The 24,514-nt window shown below is 48.9% G+C and overlaps 1 protein-coding gene and 1 pseudogene across 4 annotated transcripts in view; one reads left to right on the forward strand and one right to left on the reverse strand.

Moving 5' to 3' along the window:
- Positions 1–24,514, forward strand: part of LOC117363463 — a 138,935-nt gene that overhangs the window by 49,772 nt on the left and 64,649 nt on the right. The window lies entirely within an intron of this gene.
- LOC117364383 lies at positions 9,196–9,279 on the reverse strand (annotated as a pseudogene).

Below are 24,514 nucleotides of genomic sequence, written 5' to 3' on the forward strand. Positions count from 1 at the left end.
TAAATGGTCTAGTCCAAGCTCGTCCAATCTATTGCCCTGGGGCCAGAAACCAGCCCTCCATGTGCTTTTTCTGGTCTTCAGAAGCTTGGTAATTCATGTGGTGCTTATTAGAGAATGACACGGTGGTTGTTACCCGCGGCTAGCCGCGGGTAATCCGCCAAAACGGTGACCAAAAAAAAAGGTCACCACGAGTTCGGGGACAAGGCCATTCACCACCCCGTGGAGCGGTGAATGGTAGCATGGGGCGGTGAACAAGTAGTGAACGCGCGGTGAATGAGCGTTTGATCCAGCAGCCCACTCTCTCCCGCTGGCCGTCCATGCATCTCCCTCCTTCCTTTTCCCTTCCTTTTCTTCTTGAAACTGGCGATTTCTATAAGGCTATGAGCTGTATTACAGCCGGAGCCTTGAAGTCGCGTCACGTTGCCTGCTGGAAAAAGTCTCCTCTGATGCAACTTCCTGTTTCCGGTTGCATCGGAGGAGACTTTTCTAGCAGGCAACCCGATGCGACTTCAAGGCTCCGGCTATAATACAGCTCATAGCCTTATAGAAATCGCCAGTTTCAAGAAGAAAAGGTAAGGGAAAAGGAGGTTGGAAGGGAAATGCATGGCTGGCCAGCGGGAGGGAGCTGCAGGACCGCGTGAAGGGTGCTGGGGATGGGGGGATGGAGAGGAGAAGACGCTGAAGATGGGGACGGTGACGGGACGATGAAAGAGACAGCGGGGGCGGTAACGGGGCGGTGAAGGGGACGGCAGAGACAGGGATGGGGCAGTGAAAGGACCAGCGGGGACGGGGCAGTGCAGAGGATGATTGTATGGGGACGGGACGGTGACGGGGACAGAATTTTTCCCCGTGTCATTCTCTAGTGCTTATAGTAAGATTCCTGCTTCTCTGCCATGACTCAGCTCTCTGTAAGTTTGAACTAAGCAGTGCCAGATGTTTGGACTGGTCTCACAGTTTCAAGTCTTGTGAGACTTAAGACTTGAAACCATGAGACCAACCTGAACTTCTTGCAATATGCAGCTCAGACTTGCAGAGTTTCAGTGGGGAAGCAGGAAACCCATTGTTTGTTCTGCATCTGAAGCCAGGTGAGTGAAAAGAGCCTGGGTAAAGCTTGGGGGGGGAGGCACGAGAGTTAAAGTTACCAGACATCTGGTCATGTGCTCTTTTTAGAGGACTGTTCAGGTGTCCAGACAGATTTATGAAACTCAGCAGTTTGTCTTTTGAAGGTACCAATCTTGTGTCCGTATCTGGTGGGTCTCCAAGCATGGCTGGGAGGGGATGACACACTGTTGTATTTTGACACTGTTTGACGAAGCATATGACAAAGTACAATAGTGTGTGTTTTGGCTCTCTGAATTTTACAAAATATAAAATGTGGCCCCTGATAGAAAAAGGTTGGATAAGCCTGGTCTAGTTAGTTGTTCGTCTTTGCGTTATAATGGAGATCTGCAGTTCCAGTGCCTCCTCATCCCCTGTCATTGGCAGAAAAGGGTAGTCAATTCGGTCATCTGCTTACAGAAAAAGTAATAGAATGCAGCTGTAGAAGATCAGTGTGTTAGTACTGCTCTAAGTGATCTGTGATTGAGCCCCAAAAGACAGAAGTACACTGCATATGTGCATGGGTTATATAGTACACTTCTCTCTCTGTATTCATTGTTTATCCCAGGACAAGCAGGCATGATATTCTCACATGTGGGTGACGTCATCTACGGAGCCCCAGCGCGGACAGCTTTTCAAGCAAACTTGATTGAAGTTTCAAGTCTGCTACACTGCACCACGCATGTGCATGCCTTCTTGCCCACTAGAGGGCGCATCCCCACCTCGTGGTCCTCAGTTCAGTTTTTTCCGTGGAGCCAGAAGCCCTGTGGAAATTGAGCTCCTGTTTTTCTGCCTTCTGACACCGCGTCAGGGTTGTTTTGCTCGGTCGCTGTGCTTTATTTGTTGTTTTCCTTCTTAGTCACGTCGTTTATCATCGAAAAAAAAAAAAAAAGGTTTATTCTTCCGTTCGGCTCCGGGGGCTCCCGGGAGCCGCGGCCGCGGGACATCGTTCGTTCCCGGCCCCTTTTCTTTTTCATGTCCCGTCCCTTGACGGGCTTTAAGAAATGCACCCGGTGTGATCGGTTGCTGTCAATTACCGATCCGCACCGGTGGTGCTTGATTTGCTTGGGTCCAGAGCACCCTACTGACTCCTGTGAGAGGTGCTCCACTTTTCAGTCCAGAGCGCTCCGCCGACGCCGTGCCCGGATGGCGGAGCTCTTCTCTGCAGACCCCGCGGCGGGGAAGGCCTCGACGTCGGCCTCGGCTTCGGCCCCGGCCTCGACCTCGGCCTCGGGATCCTCGCCGCGTCCCTCGACTTCATCGAAGCCTGCTGCTCCGACAAAGCCTTCCTTGGGTAAGTCCCCGCTTCCCTCCTCAGCTCCGGGTTCGGTGAAGAAGCCATCCTCGGGCTCTTCGACAGCGGGTGGGTCGGCCTCGGCTCAGCCCAAGGTTGGCAAATCTAGTGCCCCGAGGGAATACTCGAGACCGAGGTCGCCCTCTAGGGAGCACCCCCCGGCCTCGGACCTACCGGCCATGATGGGGATCCCGGCCTTTCAAGACTTGCTCCGAGCGTTGATTACCTCGGAGCTGTCCGGAGCCATCGAGCAGCTGCAGCAGGCTTCGGCCTCGACTGCGCCGGTCTCGACGGCCCAGGCCTCGGCGACCTCGGCCTCGGTGCCCTCGACTTCGGGTGCCGGTCCGGCCCCGACCTTGCCCTCGACTTCGACCTCGGAGTCCCAGCCTGAGAGAACCGTTAGGCCTAGGGACAGGAGGATATCCTCGTCCTCTTCTTCGAGGTCTTCCCGGGGCTCCTCGCCCTCGGGCCGGCCTCGGGCGAGGCATCGTCCGAGGAAACCCAAACGTTTTCGGGGTTCTCCTCGGAGGCGTGGCCACTCTTTGCCGCTCGAGGGCGAGACCTTGCGTGTCTCGGAGCTCCGCCTCGACAACCCAAGCCTGATTCGTTCCCCCGCGAGAGGGGGTTCGAGAGACTCTTCCCCGAGATGGAGGGGGCGCGCCTCGGTACCTCGGACCCCCGGGGTTTCTCCCAAGGGCTCTTCGGGGCACAGGCGTTCCCCGACCCCTTCAAGGTCACTTGATGTGGCCTCCTGGGGATCGGGGTCTGGCAGGGAACCGCGGTATTCCCGTGAGGCTTCTCCCTTCTGTTCGGCAGGGAGATCTCGGACCCCCTCACCGGCCGCCAGAACATCCTCCTTCTCCAGGTTCGTGCAGGATATGGCACAAGCCTTGGGGCTTGACTTAATGGCAGGTTCTCAATATACTAAAGAGTTCCTAGAGGAGCAGGATCTTCCTAGTCCCCCGAGGGAAACTCCTCGCCTTCCCCTGAATAAGGTTCTACATCAAACCTTCCTTAAGAACTTGGACTCCCCTCTTACAATCACTGCGGTGCCGTCGAAGATGGAGTCCAAATACCGGACCATTCCATCTAAAGGGTTCGATAAGCCTCAACTCTCCCACCAGTCGTTGATTGTGGAGTCGGCGCTTAAAAAGACTCAACCCTCCAGAGTCTCGGCGGTGGTCCCGCCCAGAAGGGAGGGGAGGACCCTGGACAAGTTTGGTCGTCGCCTCTATTCTAATTCCCTCATGGCCATCAGGGTCCTCAACTATGCATTTACGTTTTCATCCTATTTGCGTAGCATGGTGAAGGACCTACCTCAGTATCGGGAGGTTATGCCTCCTTCCCATCGAGAGGGGTTTGCCACATTCATGTCCAATTTGTCTCAATTGCGGCTGTACCTGTTCCACGCTGTGTACGACGCATTTGAGCTTGCTTCGAGGGTCTCGGCCTTTGCGGTGGCTATGCGCCGGCTGGCCTGGCTCCGTACCCTCGATATGGATCCTAACCTACAAAAACGCCTGGCCAATTTACCATGCGTGGGTTCTGAATTGTTTGATGAATCATTGGAGGCGGTGACCAAACGTTTGTCGGAACAGGAGCGCTCCTTAGCCTCCTTGGTCCGTGCTAAACCTCGTGCCCCGCCGCAAAAATCTTTCCGGCCGCCCCCGAGGAGATACCCGCAGAAGTTTACCCCTGCATTTTCTAGACCTCCGGCACGGCGCCCTCCCCAGCAGGGTAGAGGGGGACAGTCGAAACCTCCGGCGCAGGGAGCGTCCAAGCCGGCCCCGTCCTTTTGACGGGCTGTGCGGATGGGGCAGGCCCCCTCCGCAATATCACCGGACCCCCTCCCAATCGGGGGCCGTCTCAGGTCCTTTTCTGTGGCTTAGACCGAGATTACATCCGACGCATGGGTGCTCCGGATCATCTCCGAGGGCTACTCGCTGAATTTCTCAGCCACGCCGCCGGACCATCCAGCCGGAACGTGTCCATCCAACCGCAGCCAACTTCCCCTTCTCCTTCTAGAGGCCAGGGCCTTGTTGAGCCTACGGGCGGTGGAACCAGTGCCCCCAGAACAACGGGGAACGGGGTTTTACTCCCGGTACTTTTTGGTCCCAAAGAAGACAGGGGACTTACGCCCCATTTTGGACCTCCGAAAGCTCAACAAATTCCTGGTCCGGGAGAAGTTCCGGATGTTGTCACTTCCGGTTTTATACCCTCTGTTGGAGGAGGGGGACTGGATGTGCTCCCTAGACTTGAAGGAAGCTTACACTCATGTTCCGGTGCATCCCACTTTCCGCAAGTATTTACGGTTCAGGGTGGGAGATTGGCACCTTCAATATCGGGTCCTCCCATTTGGTCTGGCTTCGTCCCCTCGAGTCTTCACGAAGTGTATGGTGGTGGTTGCGGCAGCTCTGAGATCCCAGGGGCTTCAGGTCTTTCCCTACCTGGACGATTGGCTCATCAAGGCCTCCACCAGAGAGGGGGTTATCTCAGCGACCCAACAGACTATCATCTTCCTTCAACGTCTGGGGTTCGAGGTGAACTTCCCCAAGTCTCAGTTGAACCCGACTCAATCCATTCATTTCATCGGAGCCGTGCTGGACACGGTTCGCCTCGGTTCCTTCCTTCCTCCTCCTCGGTTGCAGGCACTGCTTCGATTGAGTCGCCAGGTTTCGCTGATGCCCGCAGTTTCAGCTCATCGCATGTTGGTGCTCCTGGGCCACATGGCGTCGACGGTCCATGTCACTCCGTTCGCCCGATTGCACATGAGGCTTCCTCAGTGGACCTTGGCCTCCCAATGGCGTCAGGAGTGCGATCCACTCTCTTGCCAGATAAGGGTAACTCCCTCTTTGAGACGCTCGCTCCGTTGGTGGACAAACTCTTCCAATCTTTCAGGGGGTTTGCTCTTTCTCGTTCCGCCGCATCGCAAGGTCCTGACCACGGACTCCTCGGAGTACGCATGGGGGGCTCATCTCGATGGTCTGCGGACCCAGGGTCTATGGTCGGAGGAGGACCGTCTTTGTCACATCAATGTGTTGGAGCTTCGTGCCATTTTTCTGGCAGCTCAAGCGTTCGGCCACCTGCTCCACGACCAGGTAGTCCTCGTACGCACGGACAACCAGGTGGCGATGTATTATGTAAACAAACAAGGGGGTACGGGTTCTTGGGCCCTGTGCCAGGAAGCCCTACGCCTTTGGGAATGGGCGGTCTCCCAGAACATCTTCCTACGTGCGGTTTACATCCAAGGAGAAAAGAATTGTCTCGCAGACAAACTCAGTCGTCTTCTCCAGCCGCACGAGTGGTCGCTAAACTCCCGAGTCCTACGCGAGGTCTTCGACCGCTGGGGGACCCCTCAGGTGGATCTCCTTGCTTCCCCGGAGACTCGCAAACTGCCCCTCTATTGTTCCCGGATGTACGCCCAGGACCGTCTCGAGGCAGATGCCTTCCTTCTCGACTGGGGAGAGAGATTCCTTTTGCGTTTCCTCCTTTTCCTCTGATAATGAGGACGTTGGTTCATCTCAAGTCCTCCAGAGCCACTATGATTCTCATAGCGCCACGTGGGCCTCGTCAGCACTGATTTTCCCTGCTCCTTCAACTCAGTGCCAGGCAGCCTCTACTTCTGCCAGTTTTTCCCTCTCTGCTGTCTCAGAGTCAGGGTTCGCTGTTACATCCCAATCTTCAGTCATTACATCTGACGGCTTGGTTCCTTTCCCCCTGACTTCGGTGGTCAGGGAGGTGTTGGAAGCCTCGCGCAAGGCCTCGACTCGGCTTTGTTATTCCCAGAAGTGGACCAGATTTTCATCCTGGTGTGCCTCGCACCATCTGGACCCGAGTTTGGTTCCGGTGTCCTCGGTTCTGGAATATTTGCTGCATTTGTCCAAGTCTGGGCTGAAGACAACTTCCATCCGGGTGCATCTTAGTGCTATTGCTGTTTTCCATCGGCATCTAGAGGGTCGTTCTCTCTCTCTTCATCCTCTGGTGGTTCGTTTAATGAAGGGTTTAGTTAATGTTAATCCTCCTCTGAAACCTCCTCCTGTAGTTTGGGATCTGAATGTGGTCTTGGCTCAGTTGATGAAACCTCCCTTTGAGCCAATGGACAAGTCTCTTCCTAAGTTTCTCACTTGGAAAGTGATCTTTTTACTTGCGCTCACGTCTGCTCGTTGAATTAGTGAGCTTCAGGCTTTGGTTGCGGACCCGCCCTTTACTGTGTTCCATCATGACAAGGTGGTTCTTCGCACCCATCCCAAATTTCTACCTAAGGTTGTGTCTGATTTCCACCTCAATCAGTCTATTGTCCTTCCGGTGTTCTTCCCGAAGCCCCACTCCCATCCTGGTGAGGCGGCACTTCACACGCTGGACTGTAAGAGGGTGTTGGCTTTTTATCTCCAACGTACCAAGTCTTATCGGAAGGTTCCTCAATTATTTTTGTCCTTTGATCCTAATAGGCTGGGACATCCTATTTCCAAGCGCACCTTGTCCAATTGGCTAGCTGCTTGTATTTCTTTTTGCTACGCTCAGGCTGGACTCACGCTCCATGGTCGAGTCACGGGGCATAAGGTCAGGGCTATGGCAGCTTCTGTTGCTTTCCTCCGGTCTACTCCTGTGGAGGACATATGTAAAGCTGCCACTTGGTCTTCGGTTCATACGTTCACCTCCCACTACTGTCTGGACACTTTGTCCAGAAGCGACGGCCGGTTTGGCCAGTCGGTGTTACGTAACCTATTTTCCTAAATTGCCATCCTCCCACCTGCCCTTTTTTGGTTGGCTTGGAGATCACCCACATGTGAGAATATCATGCCTGCTTGTCCTGGGATAAAGCACAGTTACTTACCGTAACAGGTGTTATCCAGGAACAGCAGGCATATATTCTCACAACCCGCCCTCCTCCCCGGGGATGGCTTCTTTGCTGGTTATGGAACTGAGGACCACGAGGTGGGGATGCGCCCTCTAGTGGGCAAGAAGGCATGCACATGCGTGGTGCAGTGTAGCAGACTTGAAACTTCAATCAAGTTTGCTTGAAAAGCTGTCCGCGCTGGGGCTCCGTAGATGACGTCACCCACATGTGAGAATATATGCCTGCTGTCCCTGGATAACACCTGTTACGGTAAGTAACTGTGCTTTCAGCACTCACGGTTTCGCTTATTTGCATGCTGACTCCTCACCCCAAAATTATGTCATGCGTAAAGTACCTATGCTGTACTGTACTGATAAAAAAAGTTTGGTGCTTACCAGCTTTCACTCTGAAAATCGCTGCTTCCATGTTTTCACCCACAAAATCGCTGCTTCCCAGCTTCCCAGCGTGCACAGAGAAAAATGCTGCTTGCCTGCTATCAGCCTGTATGTCTGAATATATGGAAACAATTTACAAAAAATGGCGAATAACATATAAAAAGTTATTTGTGGTTTTTCCATATTCGCGGTTATGTCGCACCCCTAACCACTGCGAATATGGAGGGAGGAGTGTAGAATGCTTGCAGTAAGCAGGCTCCCTCTCCAAAAAAAGGTGGAAGGGAAAGGGATTGGAATGTATACCACCTTTTCGTAGTTATACCATAGGCATTGGAACAGGGGGCTTCCCCAAAAATTCCCGGTGGTAACAGGACTGATGGTGTATCTACATAGGTGGCACCTGGGAGCGGAATCTTGCTGCCGGCCTGCTCTCTCTGCCATGAATCTTCCCCAACATCTACTCCTTCCTTTCCCCTCCCCCCACCTCCACCATGCGTCAACTTTACATTTCTTGTAAACGTTGACAGGCGGAGGAACCTATTTCTCAAAACTGCCCTGCCGCCTAACGTCTTCTCTCCACTTACCGTCCCAGCGGAAACAGGACGTTGTCAGAGAGGGTGGGGCGCAGTGGAGAGAAGATGCCAGCTGGTGGCATTGAGAAATCAGTTTCTTCACCTGGCAACATTTAAACTAAACTAAACTAAACCTTAAGTTTGTATACCGCATCATCTCCACAATCGTAGAGCTTGGCACGGTTTACAGGAATTGGTATAGAGAAGGAATTCCAATGAGGGTTACAGGACAGTATAGAGAAAGTTTAGAGGGACTTAGTATAACAAAGAGGAGGAAGTATTACAAGAAATGTAAAGTAAATGCGCAGTGGAGTTTGGGGGAGGGAAGGAGTAGATGTCAGGAAAGGTTCAAGGCAGAGAGAGCCGACCAGCAAGAATGCTAGCCGGCAGCAAGATGCTGCTTCCACCAGAGTAGAAGGTAAAAGGTAAAGAGGAAGTGATATAGAACTTGGGAGAGGGAGGGGGAAGGAGAGATGTTGAATTCAAATGAGGGAAGGAGGGAGAGATGTGACACTCAGGAATGGGGTAAGGGGAAGAGGGAAAGATGTCAGATTTGTGAGGGACAGGAAGAGATGGACTTGGGGATGGCAGAGGGGGTAGAAGGATCACAGGGAGAGGTGCAAGAGATGTGGGATGGTGCTGGAGAGGGGTGATAAAAAGAGAAATGTCGGGCATGGGGCTGGTGGGCAGGAGCAAAAGATGTTGCACACAGTTCGAGGGATAAGAGAGTGGGAAATGTTGGCTGTGGTAGTAAAGGGAATTGGAGAGATGTGTTTTGGCCAGGTACTAGTGACCTGGATTGGCCACTGTGAGAACGGGCTACTGGGCTTGATGGACCATTGGTCTGACCCAGTAAGGCTATTCTTATGTTCACCCTGGATCCCTCCCTCTCTTTTTTTCCCTACTCCCTTTGCAGCAAGAGAGGTAATGAAAGAGAGGAAGATGTTGCATATGGGGGTGGAGAAGAGAAGAAGAAATGCTGTGCAAGGGTGGGAAGGGGTAAAAGAATGCTCTGTGTAGTTTCCATGGAAATCTTTAGTAAAAGGCGAAAGATTTATTTGATCTGAAGAGAAACCAGAGATTATGCTCTGTGTAGTTTAATTTTGTGGTTATCATTATGTATTGTTAATAAGATTATATTGTGTGTACAGTATATGAAAAATGAATGGAAGAAATGGTATTTACAAGTACTATTATTATGGGGGCGGAGCTTAGGCAGTTCTGGGACGGGGTCTAGGTCAGAGCTTTTTGACACCCCCCCAAAATAAAAAAGCGTTCCACTGCCTATGAGTTACTCAACCACACTCAAAGTGGTTTAAAGTAAGTACTTCAAGCATTTTCCATATTTGTCCCAGTGGGCTCACAATCTATGTAATGTACAGTAGTATATGGGTAGTTTACAAATGACCATACGTAATATAAAATCACAGATAAAACCAAAACACACAAGAAAATGTATCTGCAATGCCATAAGCAATTAAATGTTATTCCATCTCCAGATTACATAGGTAGCAAATATGCAGTTGTAAAAAGTTGGGTCTTCAAAAGTTTTTTTTTTTAAATTCAGTCTTTTAGCACACAACTACAAATGGCCAGAAAGATCATTCCACAGTTTCACTCTCACAATAGCAACAGTAGAAGCCCTACTACCAGCATAACAAGCTTTCAACATCCTATCCTGTGACAACAGTATAGCAAAAACTCAGCTTCTTAGCAGCAAACTAAATACTGTACAGTTTTTTTTTTTCCAGTTAAGTCTTCCTTTTCTTCCCCTGCGGTTCCAGCTTAACCCACCACAAAGACACCATCCTTATGCTTCTTCTGTGAGTGTTTGACTTTGCCAGCATTCTCAAGGGAGTTATAGTGAGATGTATACATGGGCCTTTATATAGAAACATGCTGGCAGATAAAGGCCAAATGGCCCATCTCGTCTGCCCATCCACAGTAACTATTATCTCTTTCTCTCTCTGAGAGATCCCATATGCCTATCTCGAGGCCCTTTTGAATTCAGATACAGTCTCTGTTTCCATCACCGCTTCCGGGAGACTGTTCCAAGCATCTACCACCCTTTCCGTAAAAAAGTATTTCCTTAGATTACTCCTGAGCCTATCACCTCTTAACTTCATCCTATGCCCTCTCATTGCAGAATCTCTTTTCAAATAAAAGAGACTCAACTCATGCACATTTATATTATCTAGGTATTTAAGCGACTCTTATCATATCTTCCCTCTCCCTCTCTTACTAAATGATCTAGAAACAGGGACGAAGTGTGAGATAATAAAATTTGCGGACGACACCAAACTATTTAGTGGAGCTCGAACTAAAGAGAACTGCAAAGAATTGCAAAGGGATTTGAACAAACTAGGGGAATGGGCGACGAGATGGCAGATGAAGTTCAACGTTGAGAAATGTAAAATATTACATGTGGGAAACAGAAACCCGAGGTACAACTATACGATGGGAAGGATGTTATTAAATGAGAGTAACCAAGAAAGGGACTTGGGGGTAATGGTGGACATGACAATGAAGCTGTCGGCACAGTGCGCAGTGGCCGCTAAGAAGGCAAACAGAATGCTAGGCATAATCAAGAAGGGTATTACAACCAGAACGAAAGAAGTTATCCTGCCATTGTATCGGGCGATGGTGCGTCCGCATCTGGAGTACTGCGTCCAATATTGGTCGCCGTACCTTAAGAAGGACATGGCGTTGCTCGAGAGGGTTCAGAGGAGAGCGACGCGTCTGATAAAGGGGATGGAAAACCTTTCATACGCTGATAGATTGGAGAAACTGGGTCTCTTTTCCCTGGAGAAGAGGAGACTTAGAGGAGATATGATAGAGACTTACAAGATCATGAAGGGCATAGAGAGAGTAGAGAGGGACAGATTCTTCAAACTTTCGAATAATAAAAGAACAAGAGGGCATTCAGAAAAGTTGAAAGGGGACAGATTCAAAACGAATGCTAGGAAGTTCTTCTTTACCCAACGTGTGGTGGACACCTGGAATGCACTTCCAGAGAGTGTAATAGGGCAGAGTACGGTACTGGGGTTCAAGAAAGGATTGGACAATTTCCTGCTGGAAAAGGGGATAGAGGGGTATAGATAGAGGTTATCCCAGGACAAGCAGGCAGGTATTCTCACTAGTGGGTGACGTCATCCAACGGAGCCTCGATAGCGGACATCTCACTGCTGGGCACGATGGACCTCAGGTCTGACCCAGCAGAGGCATTGCTTATGTTCTCATGCCCCCTCATAGGTCTTGAGTGACTTTTGTAAGTCTTTGTATTGATTTACATACAACATGTCTGGTACTTGGTTCTGGTTTTGGATATAGCTTGTACTTTTCTCAGTACTAGCTCAAGGTGAGGTACATTCAGATATATTAGTTACAATTTATGGACAGTAGTTAAAAGTAAACCTTACTTTTTTTTTCTAAGTTAAGATAGGATTTTACAAAGAAATTTTATTAACAGCAAAAGAGGTTCCTTTAAATATTATTGGCTATATTTTTGTAGGCTCTGAAGTGTGAGTAAAAAAATTACAAAGAAACATGATGGCAGATGAAGGCCAAATGGCCCATCCAGCCTGCCCATCTGCAGTAACCATTATTTCTTCCTCTTTCTAAGAGATCCCAAGTGCCTATCCCAGGTCTTCTTGAATTCATACACAGTCTCTGTCTCCACTACCTCTTCTGGGAGACTGTTCCATGCATCTACCACCTTTCTGTAAAAAAATATTTCCTTAGATTACTCCGGAGCCTATCACCTCTTAACTTCATTCTATGCCATCTCATTGTAGAGTTTCCTTTCAAATTAAAGAGACTCAACTCATGCGCATTTACGTTACGTAGGTATTTAAACGTCTCTTATCATATCTCCCCTCTCCCACCTTTCCTCCAAAGTATACAGATTGAGATCTTTAAGTCTGTCCCCATAAGCCTTATCACAAAGACCACACACTATGTTAGTAGCCGTCCTCTGGACCGACTCCATCCTTTTTATATCTTTTTGAAGGTGTGGCCTCCAGAATTGTACACAATATTCTAAATGAGGTATCACCAGAGTCTTATACAGGTTCATAAATACCTCATTTTTCCTACTGGCCATACCTTTTCCTATGTACCCTAGCGTCCTTCTAGCTTTTGCAGTCACCTTTTCAACCTGTTTAGCTACCTTAAGATCATCACATACAGTCACACCCAAGTCCTGCTCCTCTGTCATGCACAAGTTCTTCAACTCCTTTCTGATAGACCGATTTAAAGAAAGCAAGAGAGAGAGAGAGGCTGGAGAAGGAGGCAGCACCAGTGGTATTATTTTGGGGTGGGATCTAGGATGGGGTTGGGGATTGGGTATCCCCAAACAAAAAGACGTTTTTGATCATGTCTTTTATAAAATAATCTAAATCAGAGCAAACATGTTATTTGTTTGTTATAAAACTGCATCCTTGCAACAGAAAAATATACAGATATTGTAAGATAAAACTTCCCAAAATATACAAGCCTATTTCACTTATCTTTGCTCTGATAATTAATATTCTTTATTTTAAAACAACAGCAACAAAAAAAACTACATCTAAACCATGATTAAAAACAGAACCATTCCATCATGAACCTATAAACTCCAGCTCAATGAAGAGTTCCATCTTTATTGGAAGAGAGAGTCAGTCTGCTGCCCACTTGTGGCCATAGGCTTTATGGAAATTTGTCATTTCAAATAAATGCAGATGGCTCCTTTTTCTTTTAGTTTTGGGAGGATGTGTCATAGAAATCTGATCACAGGCAAGTGTTTCTTTAAAAGAGAATTGCATCTTTTATGTACTGTATTTGGACTAAAAAGTCTACTGCGAACTTCCAACTTCGCCCCTTCTGCCTTGCTGCACCGTATGTCTGGAACAACCTACCTGGATCAGTATGCTAGGCTCCATCACTGGTAGTATTCATATCCAGGCTCAAAACCCACTGGTAGTATTCATATCCAGGCTCAAAGCTGCATTTAGGTCCTAACCCTTCCAACTCGTAATACCCTATGGGGCTCATTTTCAAAAAAGATAGATGACCAAAAGTCACCACTTGGATATCTTACTAGTCAAAATGTCCAAGTGGGTGTTCTCAAAACAAACTTTCTAGATGTCTTTCTGGTTATTTTGTCTCCAGTGCATCCAAATCTTAAGGGGGCATGTCAGAGGTGTGTTTTGAGCAGGCCTGGGGTGGGCTTAGGACTAATCAAACCTTTAACAAAAGGTCCTGGGCATTTGGAGCTAGACCTGTTTTAAAAGTGCCTAAATGCTAAAAAGATGCTCAAACTGACCAGTTGACCACTGAAGGGATTAAGGCATGACCCCCCTTACTCCCCCAGTGGTCACTGACCTCCCTCCCACCACCCAAAAATGTTTAAAAAAACAGTAGGTTTGCTGAAAAGTTCTCAGCCCAAGCAGCTTCAGAGCAGAGGTTACTGTAGTGAATTTCACATTAAAAGTTCCAGGACCTCCAGGTACAGATGTCACCATATCTTGCTTATATTGTATGGTGAGCCCTCCAAAGCCTACTGTACCTATATTAAAGATGACACCTGCAGGCATAAGGGCTATTGTTGTGGTGTATAGATGGGTACAATAAGTTTTGGGTGGGTTAAATATATAAGCAAGATATAGCGACATTTGTCCCTGGGACTTTTAATGTGAAATTCACTACAGTACTTCTTAGAAGAACCCCTGCTACGCTCAGCTGTCTGAACAGTTTACTAAGAATGCAGGCTGTCTAGAGGTAGGATTGCCAGATTTTACATTTTTAAAATCCGGACCCCTAGACCTGCCCCCAATAAAAAAACAGACCAGTTTGCTTCTATTAAAATGCATTTCTGTGCATCCAGGTAGACTGAGATGGCAACCATCCTTTATCTGTTATTCTGTGATCACAAATACAGCCATTATCCCAGGACAAGCAGGCAGGTATTCTCACTAGTGGGTGATGTCATCAGACAGAGCCCCGGTACGGACGTCTCACAAGCACGTGTTGCTTGTAGAAACTTAAAGTTTCTAGATGCCCGCACCGCGCATGCGCCGGTGCCTTCCTACCCGGAGATCCGGGCGTGTCTCCTCAGTTCTTTCTTTTCCGCGGAGCTGAGAAGTTCAACTTCTTCATGCGCTAGCTGAATTCAGTTAAATTTGCCTTCCTTGTCCGCGTTTTCGTTTCTTTTAATTACAAGTTAACAGTTCTTTTCTTTTTCAAAAAAAAAAAAAAAAAAAAGGAGAAGATTATTTCCTCCGGCGGGTCGAACGGGCCGGCCACGTGGCTCAGGCCCACGGGCTTCGACCTCGCGGCAGAGATTTTCCGGCCTATGTCCCGGCCAATCACCAGTTTTAAAAAGTGCAGCAAGTGCCAACGCGCGATTTCACTCACGGACCCTCACTGGCGCTGTTTGCAGTGTTTGGGCCCTGACCACATCCCGAAATCGTGCGGGCCTTGCTCTACCCTTACGGCACGCTCATTCAAGCGGCGTTGCCTATTGTGGGAATCGATGTTCAAGATGGACGCAGCTAAGGATCCCTCAGCCTCCACTTCATCTGATACCTCCCCGGTTCGGGCGAAACCGGCATCGACTCCTCCTGCATCGAGTGCGGTGAAACCGGCATCGCTCGCCCCGACACCATCCACGAGCTCGACGTCGGTGCCTGCCCCGGTCTCCTCGGTTCAGGTACCTCTTCCTTCCACAGTGCCACCAATGGTCATCAAAGTGCCGAAAGCTACTAAGCAGAAGCACTCGACCTCGAAGGAGCGCGATGCCCGTGCAGGAGGACCCCCTTTCGGTGCGGATCCCTCCCTATCGGCTTCGCTACGGTCCGTGCTGGAAGCTCAATTCGTTGAGCTCATGCAGACCATCGGACCCGGGCTCATCGCTGCCATACAGGGTGACCTCCCGGTACCGGTCCAAAGGGGCGGTCCGCCCCCTCCCCCTCCCCCACACCGTTCGACCTCGACAACCGACGAGGACGAACGAGGGAGGGCGGCGATACCCACGCGGCAAGCCTCGCTTACCGACATGCCGCCATTAGAACCCATTACGCCTCCGCGCCAACATGGGACCAGACCTCCGATCGATACTCGAAGCCCTGGGCATAGTCAGGAAGAGTTCCTCCGTACTCCTTACCAGACTTGGGTAGCATCGCAGGAACCCGCATCGCAAACCCAGTGGCGATCCACTGCTTCCAGCCCTATCCACTTGGGGACCTCGGGAGACCATGCGATGCACAGACGATCCCGATCCCCGTCCCGCCACCGAGACGGGCACCGATCGAGACACTCATCCTGGCACTCCTCACGCTATTCGGAGGTGTCACCGCAGAAAAAACTGCAACGTAGGGGATACTCCTCATCAGAGGCGTCCCCTCCGAGGGGCCCGGAGTACGAGGAGACACCGGTGCCCGATTCTCCTTGTCACTCCCCGATGTCCACGGACCTGGAGGCCTCCTCCTCCGCCAGCCCGTCCCACAGACCGACGCTGGCGGAACAATTGTCCTTCTCATCATTCCTCCGACAAATGGCGGATGATCTGGATGTGACCCTTGACACGGGCTCCCGATACTCCAAAGAGTATCTGGACACCATGCATTTACCTAACCCTCCAACGGAGTCGCTTCGGCTCCCCCTGCATAAATTACTGGACCAGACCTTCATGCAGTGCTTCGAAACGCCGTATTCCATACCGGCGATCCCTAGCAAACTCGATGCTCGATACCGCATCGTGCACCATAAAGGGTTCGAGGGCCCCCAACTCTCCCACCAATCCCTGCTGGTCGAGTCCTCCCTAAAACGCTCTCATCCCTCCCAGGTCTACGCCTCTGTACCGCCGGGCCGAGAGGGGAGAACGATGGACAAATTTGGTAGAAAATTCTACCAAAACTCCATGATGGCGTCACGGGTGCTAAACTACAACTTCTTTTTCTCTTCCTATTTGGAGTTCTTCTTGCCGGTGCTCCGCAAGTTCACTCCGTTCATAGACAACCAAGCTCGATTCGAGTTCGAGGAAGTGGTAGCCTCCCTCTCCCAATTACGCCTCCAGCTGATGCAATCCTCCTTCGATGCATTCGAACTCTCGGCACGCGCCGCCGCAAGCGCGGTAGCGATGCGTCGCCTGGCATGGCTCCGTACCATCGATATGGATCCCAACCTTCAGGACAGACTCGCCAACGTACCATGTGCTGGAGCTGACCTGTTCGATGAGTCTATTGAAACTGTTACCAAGAAGCTGTCGGATCATGAAAAATCCTTTCAATCCATCCTGCGGCCCAAACCCAAACCTCAACAGTCTCGACCTTCCAGGCCACCCCTGATTTACCAGCGGCGTTACATGCCCAGACAAACGCCTGCTGCGAGGCAGCCTGCGAAGAGACAACCTCCCCAGAAGTCTCAGCAAAAACCTCAGCCACCGGCCGTACCTAAGGCCCCCCAGCCCTTTTGACGCCCCCCCCGGGAGCATAACCTCGGCCTCTCCCATAGGGGGCCGCCTCCATCTTTTCTACCATCGATGGGAGGCCATAACTACGGACCTATGGGTCCTCACCATCATAAGAGAAGGATACTCTCTTCAATTCCACCGGGTCCCCCCGGACCATCCCCCAAGAGAGTATCCTTCAAGCTCGACGCAGACCGCCCTTCTTCTTCAGGAAGTCCAAACCTTCCTCCAGCTTCGGGCTGTCGAGCCGGTCCCGTCAGACCAATTGAACCGAGGGTTTTACTCCCGGTACTTCCTCGTCCCGAAGAAAACGGGCGACCTGCGACCCATTTTAGACCTTCGGGCCCTCAACAAGTTCCTGGTCAAAGAGAAGTTTCGCATGCTGACTTTGGCTTCTCTATACCCCCTCCTCGAGCAGAACGACTGGTTATGCTCCCTGGATCTCAAGGAGGCCTACACTCACATCCCCATTCACCCGGCCTCCCGAAAGTTCCTCAGATTTCGGGTGGGAAATCTGCACCTACAGTATCGAGTGCTACCATTCGGCCTATCTTCGTCCCCCAGAGTCTTCACAAAGTGCCTGGTGGTAGTGGCCGCAGCACTCCGGGACAGGGGTCTACAGGTATTCCCATACCTCGACGACTGGCTCATCAAGGCCCCGTCAGCCCCAGAGGTCACTTCGGCGGCCTTGGCTACAACCTACTTCCTCCAGAATTTGGGCTTCGAGATCAACTTCTCCAAGTCTCATCTACAACCCACCCAGTCCCTCCCCTTCATCGGAGAGGTCCTGGACACCACCCGACTCCGAGCATTCCTACCTCGGCAACGCATGGAGTCTCTTCTTCATCTCTGCCAGTCGGTGTCGACTCGCCAGACCCTACCGGCGAGACAACTGATGGTGCTCCTGGGCCATATGGCCTCCACAGTACATGTGACACCCTTTGCCAGACTCCACCTCAGGATCCCCCAGTGGACCCTGGCATCACAGTGGAATCAGACATCCGATCCACTATCCAAACGCATCTTAGTCACACCTGCTCTTCGGCAGTCTCTACTTTGGTGGATGACCTCTTCGAATCTATCCAGAGGTTTGCTGATGCACTCTCCCCCCCATCAGAAAGTCCTCACGACCGATTCGTCGAATTACGCATGGGGGGCCCATCTGGAGGGTCTCCGCACCCAAGGATTCTGGACCAATGCGGAGAGACTACACCAAATCAATCTACTGGAACTCAGAGCCATCTTCAATGCGCTCCAAGCTTTCCAACACCTACTCCACGACATGGTAATCCTCATTCGCACAGACAATCAGGCCGCCATGTATTATATCAACAAGCAAGGAGGCACGGGCTCGGCCCTCCTTTGCCAGGAAGCTCTACGAGTCTGGGACTGGGCGGTGCGCCACAACACCCTACTCAGAGCAGTATACATCCAGGGGGAGAACAACGTCTTAGCAGACAAACTAAGCCGTCTGCTACAACCGCACGAATGGACTCTCCATTCCAGCCCCCTTCACCAAATCTTCACGCAGTGGGGGACGCCTCAGATAGACCTCTTTGCGGCTCCCCACAACGCCAAACTGCCTCAGTTTTGCTCCAGGATCTACACTCCTCATCGCCTCGAGGCAGATGCTTTTCTACTGAACTGGGGGAAACGATTTCTATATGCGTTCCCACCATTCCCGCTGATCCAGAAGACTCTGGTCAAGCTGAAACTCGAACGGGCCACCATGATTCTAATAGCTCCTCGGTGGCCCAGACAACCTTGGTTCTCCCTCCTACTTCAACTCAGCAGCAGGGAACCAGTACCACTTCCAGTGTTTCCTTCACTACTTACTCAACATCAAGGATCACTACTTCATCCCAACCTGCAGTCTCTCCACCTGACAGCTTGGTTCCTCTCAACGTAACCCCTCACCAATTCTCACAAGAAGTGAGGGAGGTCTTGGAAGCTTCCAGGAAGCCCGCCACTCGGCAATGCTACTCCCAGAAATGGACCAGATTCTCCTCATGGTGTGTTTCCAAGTCAAAGGAACCCCAGCGAGCTTCCTTATCCTCCGTGCTGGACTATCTCCTACACCTATCTCAATCTGGGCTCAAGTCCACATCCATACGAGTACACCTGAGCGCTATCGCGGCGTTCCACCAGCCCCTACAAGGGAAACCCCTCTCGGCCCATCCGGTGGTCGCCAGATTTATGAAAGGACTCTTCCATGTTAACCCGCCTCTCAAACCACCTCCAGTAGTTTGGGACCTCAATGTAGTCCTTTCCCATCTCATGAAGCCCCCGTTTGAACCACTCAACAGGGCCCCTCTGAAGTATCTCACCTGGAAAGTGCTTTTCCTTGTAGCCCTTACGTCCGCTCGCAGAGTCAGCGAACTACAGGCATTGATGGCGGACCCACCATTCACAGTATTCCACCATGACAAGGTGGTCCTCCGCACTCACCCGAAATTCCTGCCTAAGGTGGTCTCCGAATTTCATCTCAACCAATCCATTGTACTTCCAGTATTCTTCCCTAAGCCTCATTCTCACCACGGAGAATCGGCCCTTCACACTCTAGACTGTAAACGTGCCTTGGCTTTCTACCTGGATCGCACCAAGCCACATAGAACCACTCCTCAACTTTTTGTCTCCTTCGATCCTAACAAGTTGGGAAGACCCGTATCGAAGCGCACCATCTCCAATTGGATGGCGGCTTGTATCTCTTTCTGCTATGCCCAGGCTGGACTATCACTCCCTTGTAAGGTCACAGCCCATAAGGTCAGAGCAATGGCAGCCTCAGTAGCATTCCTCAGATCAACACCAATCGAGGAAATTTGCAAGGCCGCCACCTGGTCCTCGGTTCACACATTCACCTCACATTATTGTCTGGATACCCTCTCCAGGCGGGATGGACAGTTTGGCCAAACAGTATTGAAAAATTTATTCTCTTAAATCGCCAACTCCCCCTCCATCCCACTGAGGTTAGCTTGGAGGTCACCCACTAGTGAGAATACCTGCCTGCTTGTCCTGGGATAAAGCAATGTTACTTACCGTAACAGTTGTTATCCAGGGACAGCAGGCAGCTATTCTCACGTCCCACCCACCTCCCCTGGGTTGGCTTCTCAGGCTAGCTACCTGAACTGAGGAGACACGCCCGGATCTCCGGGTAGGAAGGCACCGGCGCATGCGCGGTGCGGGCATCTAGAAACTTTAAGTTTCTACAAGCAACACGTGCTTGTGAGACGTCCGTACCGGGGCTCTGTCTGATGACATCACCCACTAGTGAGAATAGCTGCCTGCTGTCCCTGGATAACAACTGTTACGGTAAGTAACATTGCTTTGTGTTTTATCAACTTTATTGCCTTAATCTGGCTCAGTCTTTACTTCCACATTTGATGAATTGCCCAGTGTCTAATTTAGATAGACAACTGACATCATTCAGTACAATTTAGGATCATTCCTTCCTCCTTACTCCTGCAAAGTTCCTACATTTTGTATTTTTTTGGCTAATTCACAGTTGTCCTTCAAAGTTCCCTTCAATTTACGGCTTTGAAAGAGAACTGACTCTTTTGCGTTGTTTTAGATCATGGATATACGGAAAGTTCAAGAGAAGTAGAGCTATGATGAGGTCAATAACTTATTTACTGTCCCTGCAAAGTGTGCCAATAACATTAAAATGAATGAATATCAGAGTTTCCTGATTAACCCTCTTGTTCACTTAAAAATGTTGTCATTATATTCACTTTTTTCCTTCTAAAAAATCTCCAGTTTCTAATGCATTTCTTTGAAAGATTAGTTTAGAGCCTTCTGAAGAGCTGTAGAATCTTTGGACAACTCACGATTTTAATAGTCAGGTATTTTATTGTTTCATAACTTATTGATTTTCATTTGATTGTTTTGGTTATCATGAAATAAAGGTAAAAAAATATAAAGTATTTATTTATTTATTCAATTTTTTTATACTGTTCTCCCAGGGGAGCTCAAAACAGTTTATATGAATTTATTCAGGTACTCAAGCATTTTTCCCTGTCTGTCCCTGAGGCAATTGGGGGGGGGGGATTAAGTGACTTGCCCAGGGTCACAGGGAGCAGTAGGGGTTTGAACCCACAACTCCAGGGTGCTGAGGCTGTAGCTTTAACCACTGCGCCCCACACTCCCTGAAGTAATACACTTTTATTGGACTTACTCAATACATATGGAGATAATTCTGTAAATTAATTGTATTTTACCTGCTCTTATAAAACTACCTTGGGTCTACTTGCTTAACCCAACCCCCCCCCCCCCCCCCAGAACTGACTTTTATATAAATAGGCATAGATTCAGGTTTTCTGGGGGGTGAATGGACAGAACAGGGGCAGGATTAGCATTTATGTGTGCGTTTTATAAATCATGGGGGGGGGTAATTCTCTACAGATTGCCTAAAGTTAAGCCCTGGAATGACGCATGCTGAACTTGTATTCTATAATGGCAGTTGTGGGCGGAACTTCCATTATAGAACACTAGTGTAGCACCATGTTAAAATTTTCTGCCCAGTGTGCGGCTGTGGCAAAAAAAGCAAACAGGATGCTAAGAATTATTAGGAAAGGAATGGTAAATAAGACTAAGAATATTATAATGCCTCTGTATTGCCCCATGGTGTGTCTTCACTTTGAGTACTTCACACAGCTTTGACTATCGTATCTAAAAAAAGATATAGCAAAATTAGAAAAGGTTCAAAAAAGAGCAAATAAAATGATAGAAATATGGAACTCCTTTCATATGAGGAAAGACTAAAGAGTTTGGGGCTCTTCAGCTTGGAAAAGAGACAACTGAGGAGGAATATAATTGAGGTCTATTAAATCCTGATTGGTGTATAACAGGCAAGAGTGAATCAATTTTTCACCCTTTCAAAAAGTACAAAAATCAGGGGACACTGAATGAAATTATGTGGAAATACTTTTAAAACAAATAGGAGGAAATATTTTTTTCACTCAATGAATAATTAAGCTCTGGAACTCATTACCAGAGGATATTGTAGCATAGCTGGGGCCAGTCCTTCACCTAAAAGCTGGATTTTGTAACCGGCGTCTGTCTAAAACAACACTGGTTACAGAATCCCCCCCCCCCCAACGATCGCGGCAGAAGAGATGGCTCATCTCCCCTGCCGTGATTGCGATCACCCCCCACGCTGAACTGCTTCGACCTGCCAGTATTGGATCGGGGGTAGGGGGGGTCGCATCTCAGCAGGAGGGGTTGGGCTCCCTCCTGCCGGTATTGTGTGGAAGAGGTGGATCATGGCAGGAGAGATTGGCTATCTCTCCTGCCGCAATCACAGTCCCCAGAACTGCTATGAACCGCAGCAGTTTTGGGGGGGGGGAGGATCGTGATCGTGGCAGGGGAGATGAGGCATCTCTCCTGCCGCGATCGTTGCGGTGGGGGTGGGCAGGTTGCCGGGGCTGCTGAGCTGATTGCGGCAGCCGCAATCAGTTCAGCAGCTCCTTTTGGCACTTTTCTTGTGCTAAGTCAAAACATATAAGTTCCAACTAGGCAACCTCTTAAACATTTTGGTTATACCTGCTTTATGCCTATGTCTAAGTCGGCCCATCTCCCGCCATTTCCCCTCCTCTAAAAACGCCTCTTTTCGCTCTAGGCGTTTAGAGGCAGGAGAAATGCCTAAGCTGGTTTTAGATACGTCTAAAACCAGCTTTGATTATTGGTACTTGGACAATCTGGCTTTTTGATCGTCCAAGTACTGATTTAGGCCACTTTTTGGAAGTTTTTAAATTTTTATTATGAGCCCATTAGTATTTTATAACTGCAAATTTGCGCCAATTAACTCCAATTACAGTCAAAAATCAGTGGTTAAGGCATCATGGTATTTACCAGCAGAACGTAACTTTAGGAGCGAAGTCTGATATGTGATTACTTCTGACAGGTATCGTGGTGACAATTTGTGTATTGCTAAATAGGTTAGCCGCAGCAATTTATACCTCACTCTGTACTCTACCTTAAGCCATTACAACTTGATGTAAAACTCTTACATGATCACACCTTGATAACCTAAATAATGTGCGGATAACAGAATTCGGTGATACCTGCAAAGCTGTTAATACAGTGGATAGAACACCCAGAAGCACTATAGACTTGAGAGAGAGACTTGATGCTGACACCTTTTGATTTTAGAACCGTAGTTCAGAGAATGATTATCTTTAGACTGGACTATTGTAACGCACTGTACCTTGGAATAACTAAAACAAGGAGCAGAGTGTTGCAGTTGGTCCTAAATGCAGTAGCACGGTTGGTTATAGGCGTTTCAAGAAATAAGCACATAACCCCAATCTTTCGAAAGTTGCATTTGTTGCCAATAGAACAGAAAGTCAATTATAAAGTAATCTCGATCGTTCATCAAATGCTTTACCATCCAATACCTTTATATTTTAAGCAATTTCTGATGTTATACTGTCCCGGTAGAGCACTGCATTCAGAAAATATGGGGGGGTTGGGGGGTAAGGGAAGAGGGTTTGGGTGGGGAAGACTATGGATGTGCATGAGATTGGTGTCTATTCATACTAATTCTAATAATCAGAAATATTTATGGTTGATTATGTGTCTGTTATTTGAAATTTTTAATGCAGATTAAAATTTTCTCATTAAATGTCAATGGCCTTAATCATCAAATAAAAAATAAAAAATACTTGCTTTTTTAAAGCAGCAAAATGCTGATGTATATTACATACAGGAGACGCACCTATCATTGGAGGAGTCAAAAAAGCTGGAAGGGGGTTGGGTAAAACAAAGAAAATGCAATGTTACTTGAAACATTGACTAAAGTGCGATATGCTGAGACTAGAGCAGCTGCTTTTTTTGTGTGGCAGGTGTTAAAATGTGGAATGCATTGATGGGACAATTACGCCTATGTGCTGATAGGCTGAAATTTAAAAAAAACTAAACTAAAACTAAAGACCCTGACTGAATCCTTCGAATAAAAAGGATATAACCCTAAAATAGTCTCCAAGAATATTGCCTTATTCCATAAAACACCCAGAGAAAATGTATTGCACTACAATGACAAGAAAACCACAGACAGGACCCCCCCCCCCCCTTGGTAGTGACATACAATCCAGAGCTGTAAAAACTAAGAAAAATTACATGAAATCTACAACCTCTACTCCAAGAAGATGAATGTTAGGAATTATCAGGAAAGGAATGGAAAAACAAAGCTGAGAAATGTTATAATGCCCTTATATCGCTCTATGGTACGGCCATAATTTGAATATTGTATGCAGTTCTGGTCACCATATACCAAAAGAGATACAGTGGAATTAGAAAAGATTCAGAGAAGGGCAACAAAAATGATAAAAGAGATTGAGTCGACTTCCCTATGAGAAAAGGCTAAATCAGCTAGGGCTTTTCAGCTTCAAGAGACAGCTCAGAGTGATATGATAGAGGTCATAGTCACAAACCTTATTTCCGTGCCCAATCCGTGCAGGCCCGACCAATTCACCAAACAATAAAATTAAAATGAGGGTGATCGGAAGAATGCCCCCTCCGACCGCACGGATCGAGTGCGATCCTGAAGCATGCGCAGACCATCCGCGCTCCCTGTAGATGGTCTGCGCATGCATTCAGTGTTTGTTTTTGCTGGGGGGGGTTTGGTTTTTTTTTTAAGTGGCTCTGACTCTCCTGCTCTGGAAGGGCGATCCCCAGCATTTAAAAGAAGGCAGTTTTGACTCTCCTGCTCTCTGCCACCCTTCCCCGCAGTGCAACCCTGCTTCAAAACCATGGGCTCGCACTGCGGGGAAGAGCAGCAGAGAGCAAAAGAGTTGGGGCGGCAAGAGCAGGGCTCGGCAGGAGGAGGGCAAGAGCAGGGCTCAGCTGGAAGGGGTGTTTGTGTGGAAAATTTGGCTG

This window comes from Geotrypetes seraphini, chromosome 7 (assembly GCF_902459505.1).
Source record: "Geotrypetes seraphini chromosome 7, aGeoSer1.1, whole genome shotgun sequence".
In the NCBI taxonomy this organism is placed as follows: Eukaryota; Metazoa; Chordata; class Amphibia; order Gymnophiona; family Dermophiidae; genus Geotrypetes; species Geotrypetes seraphini.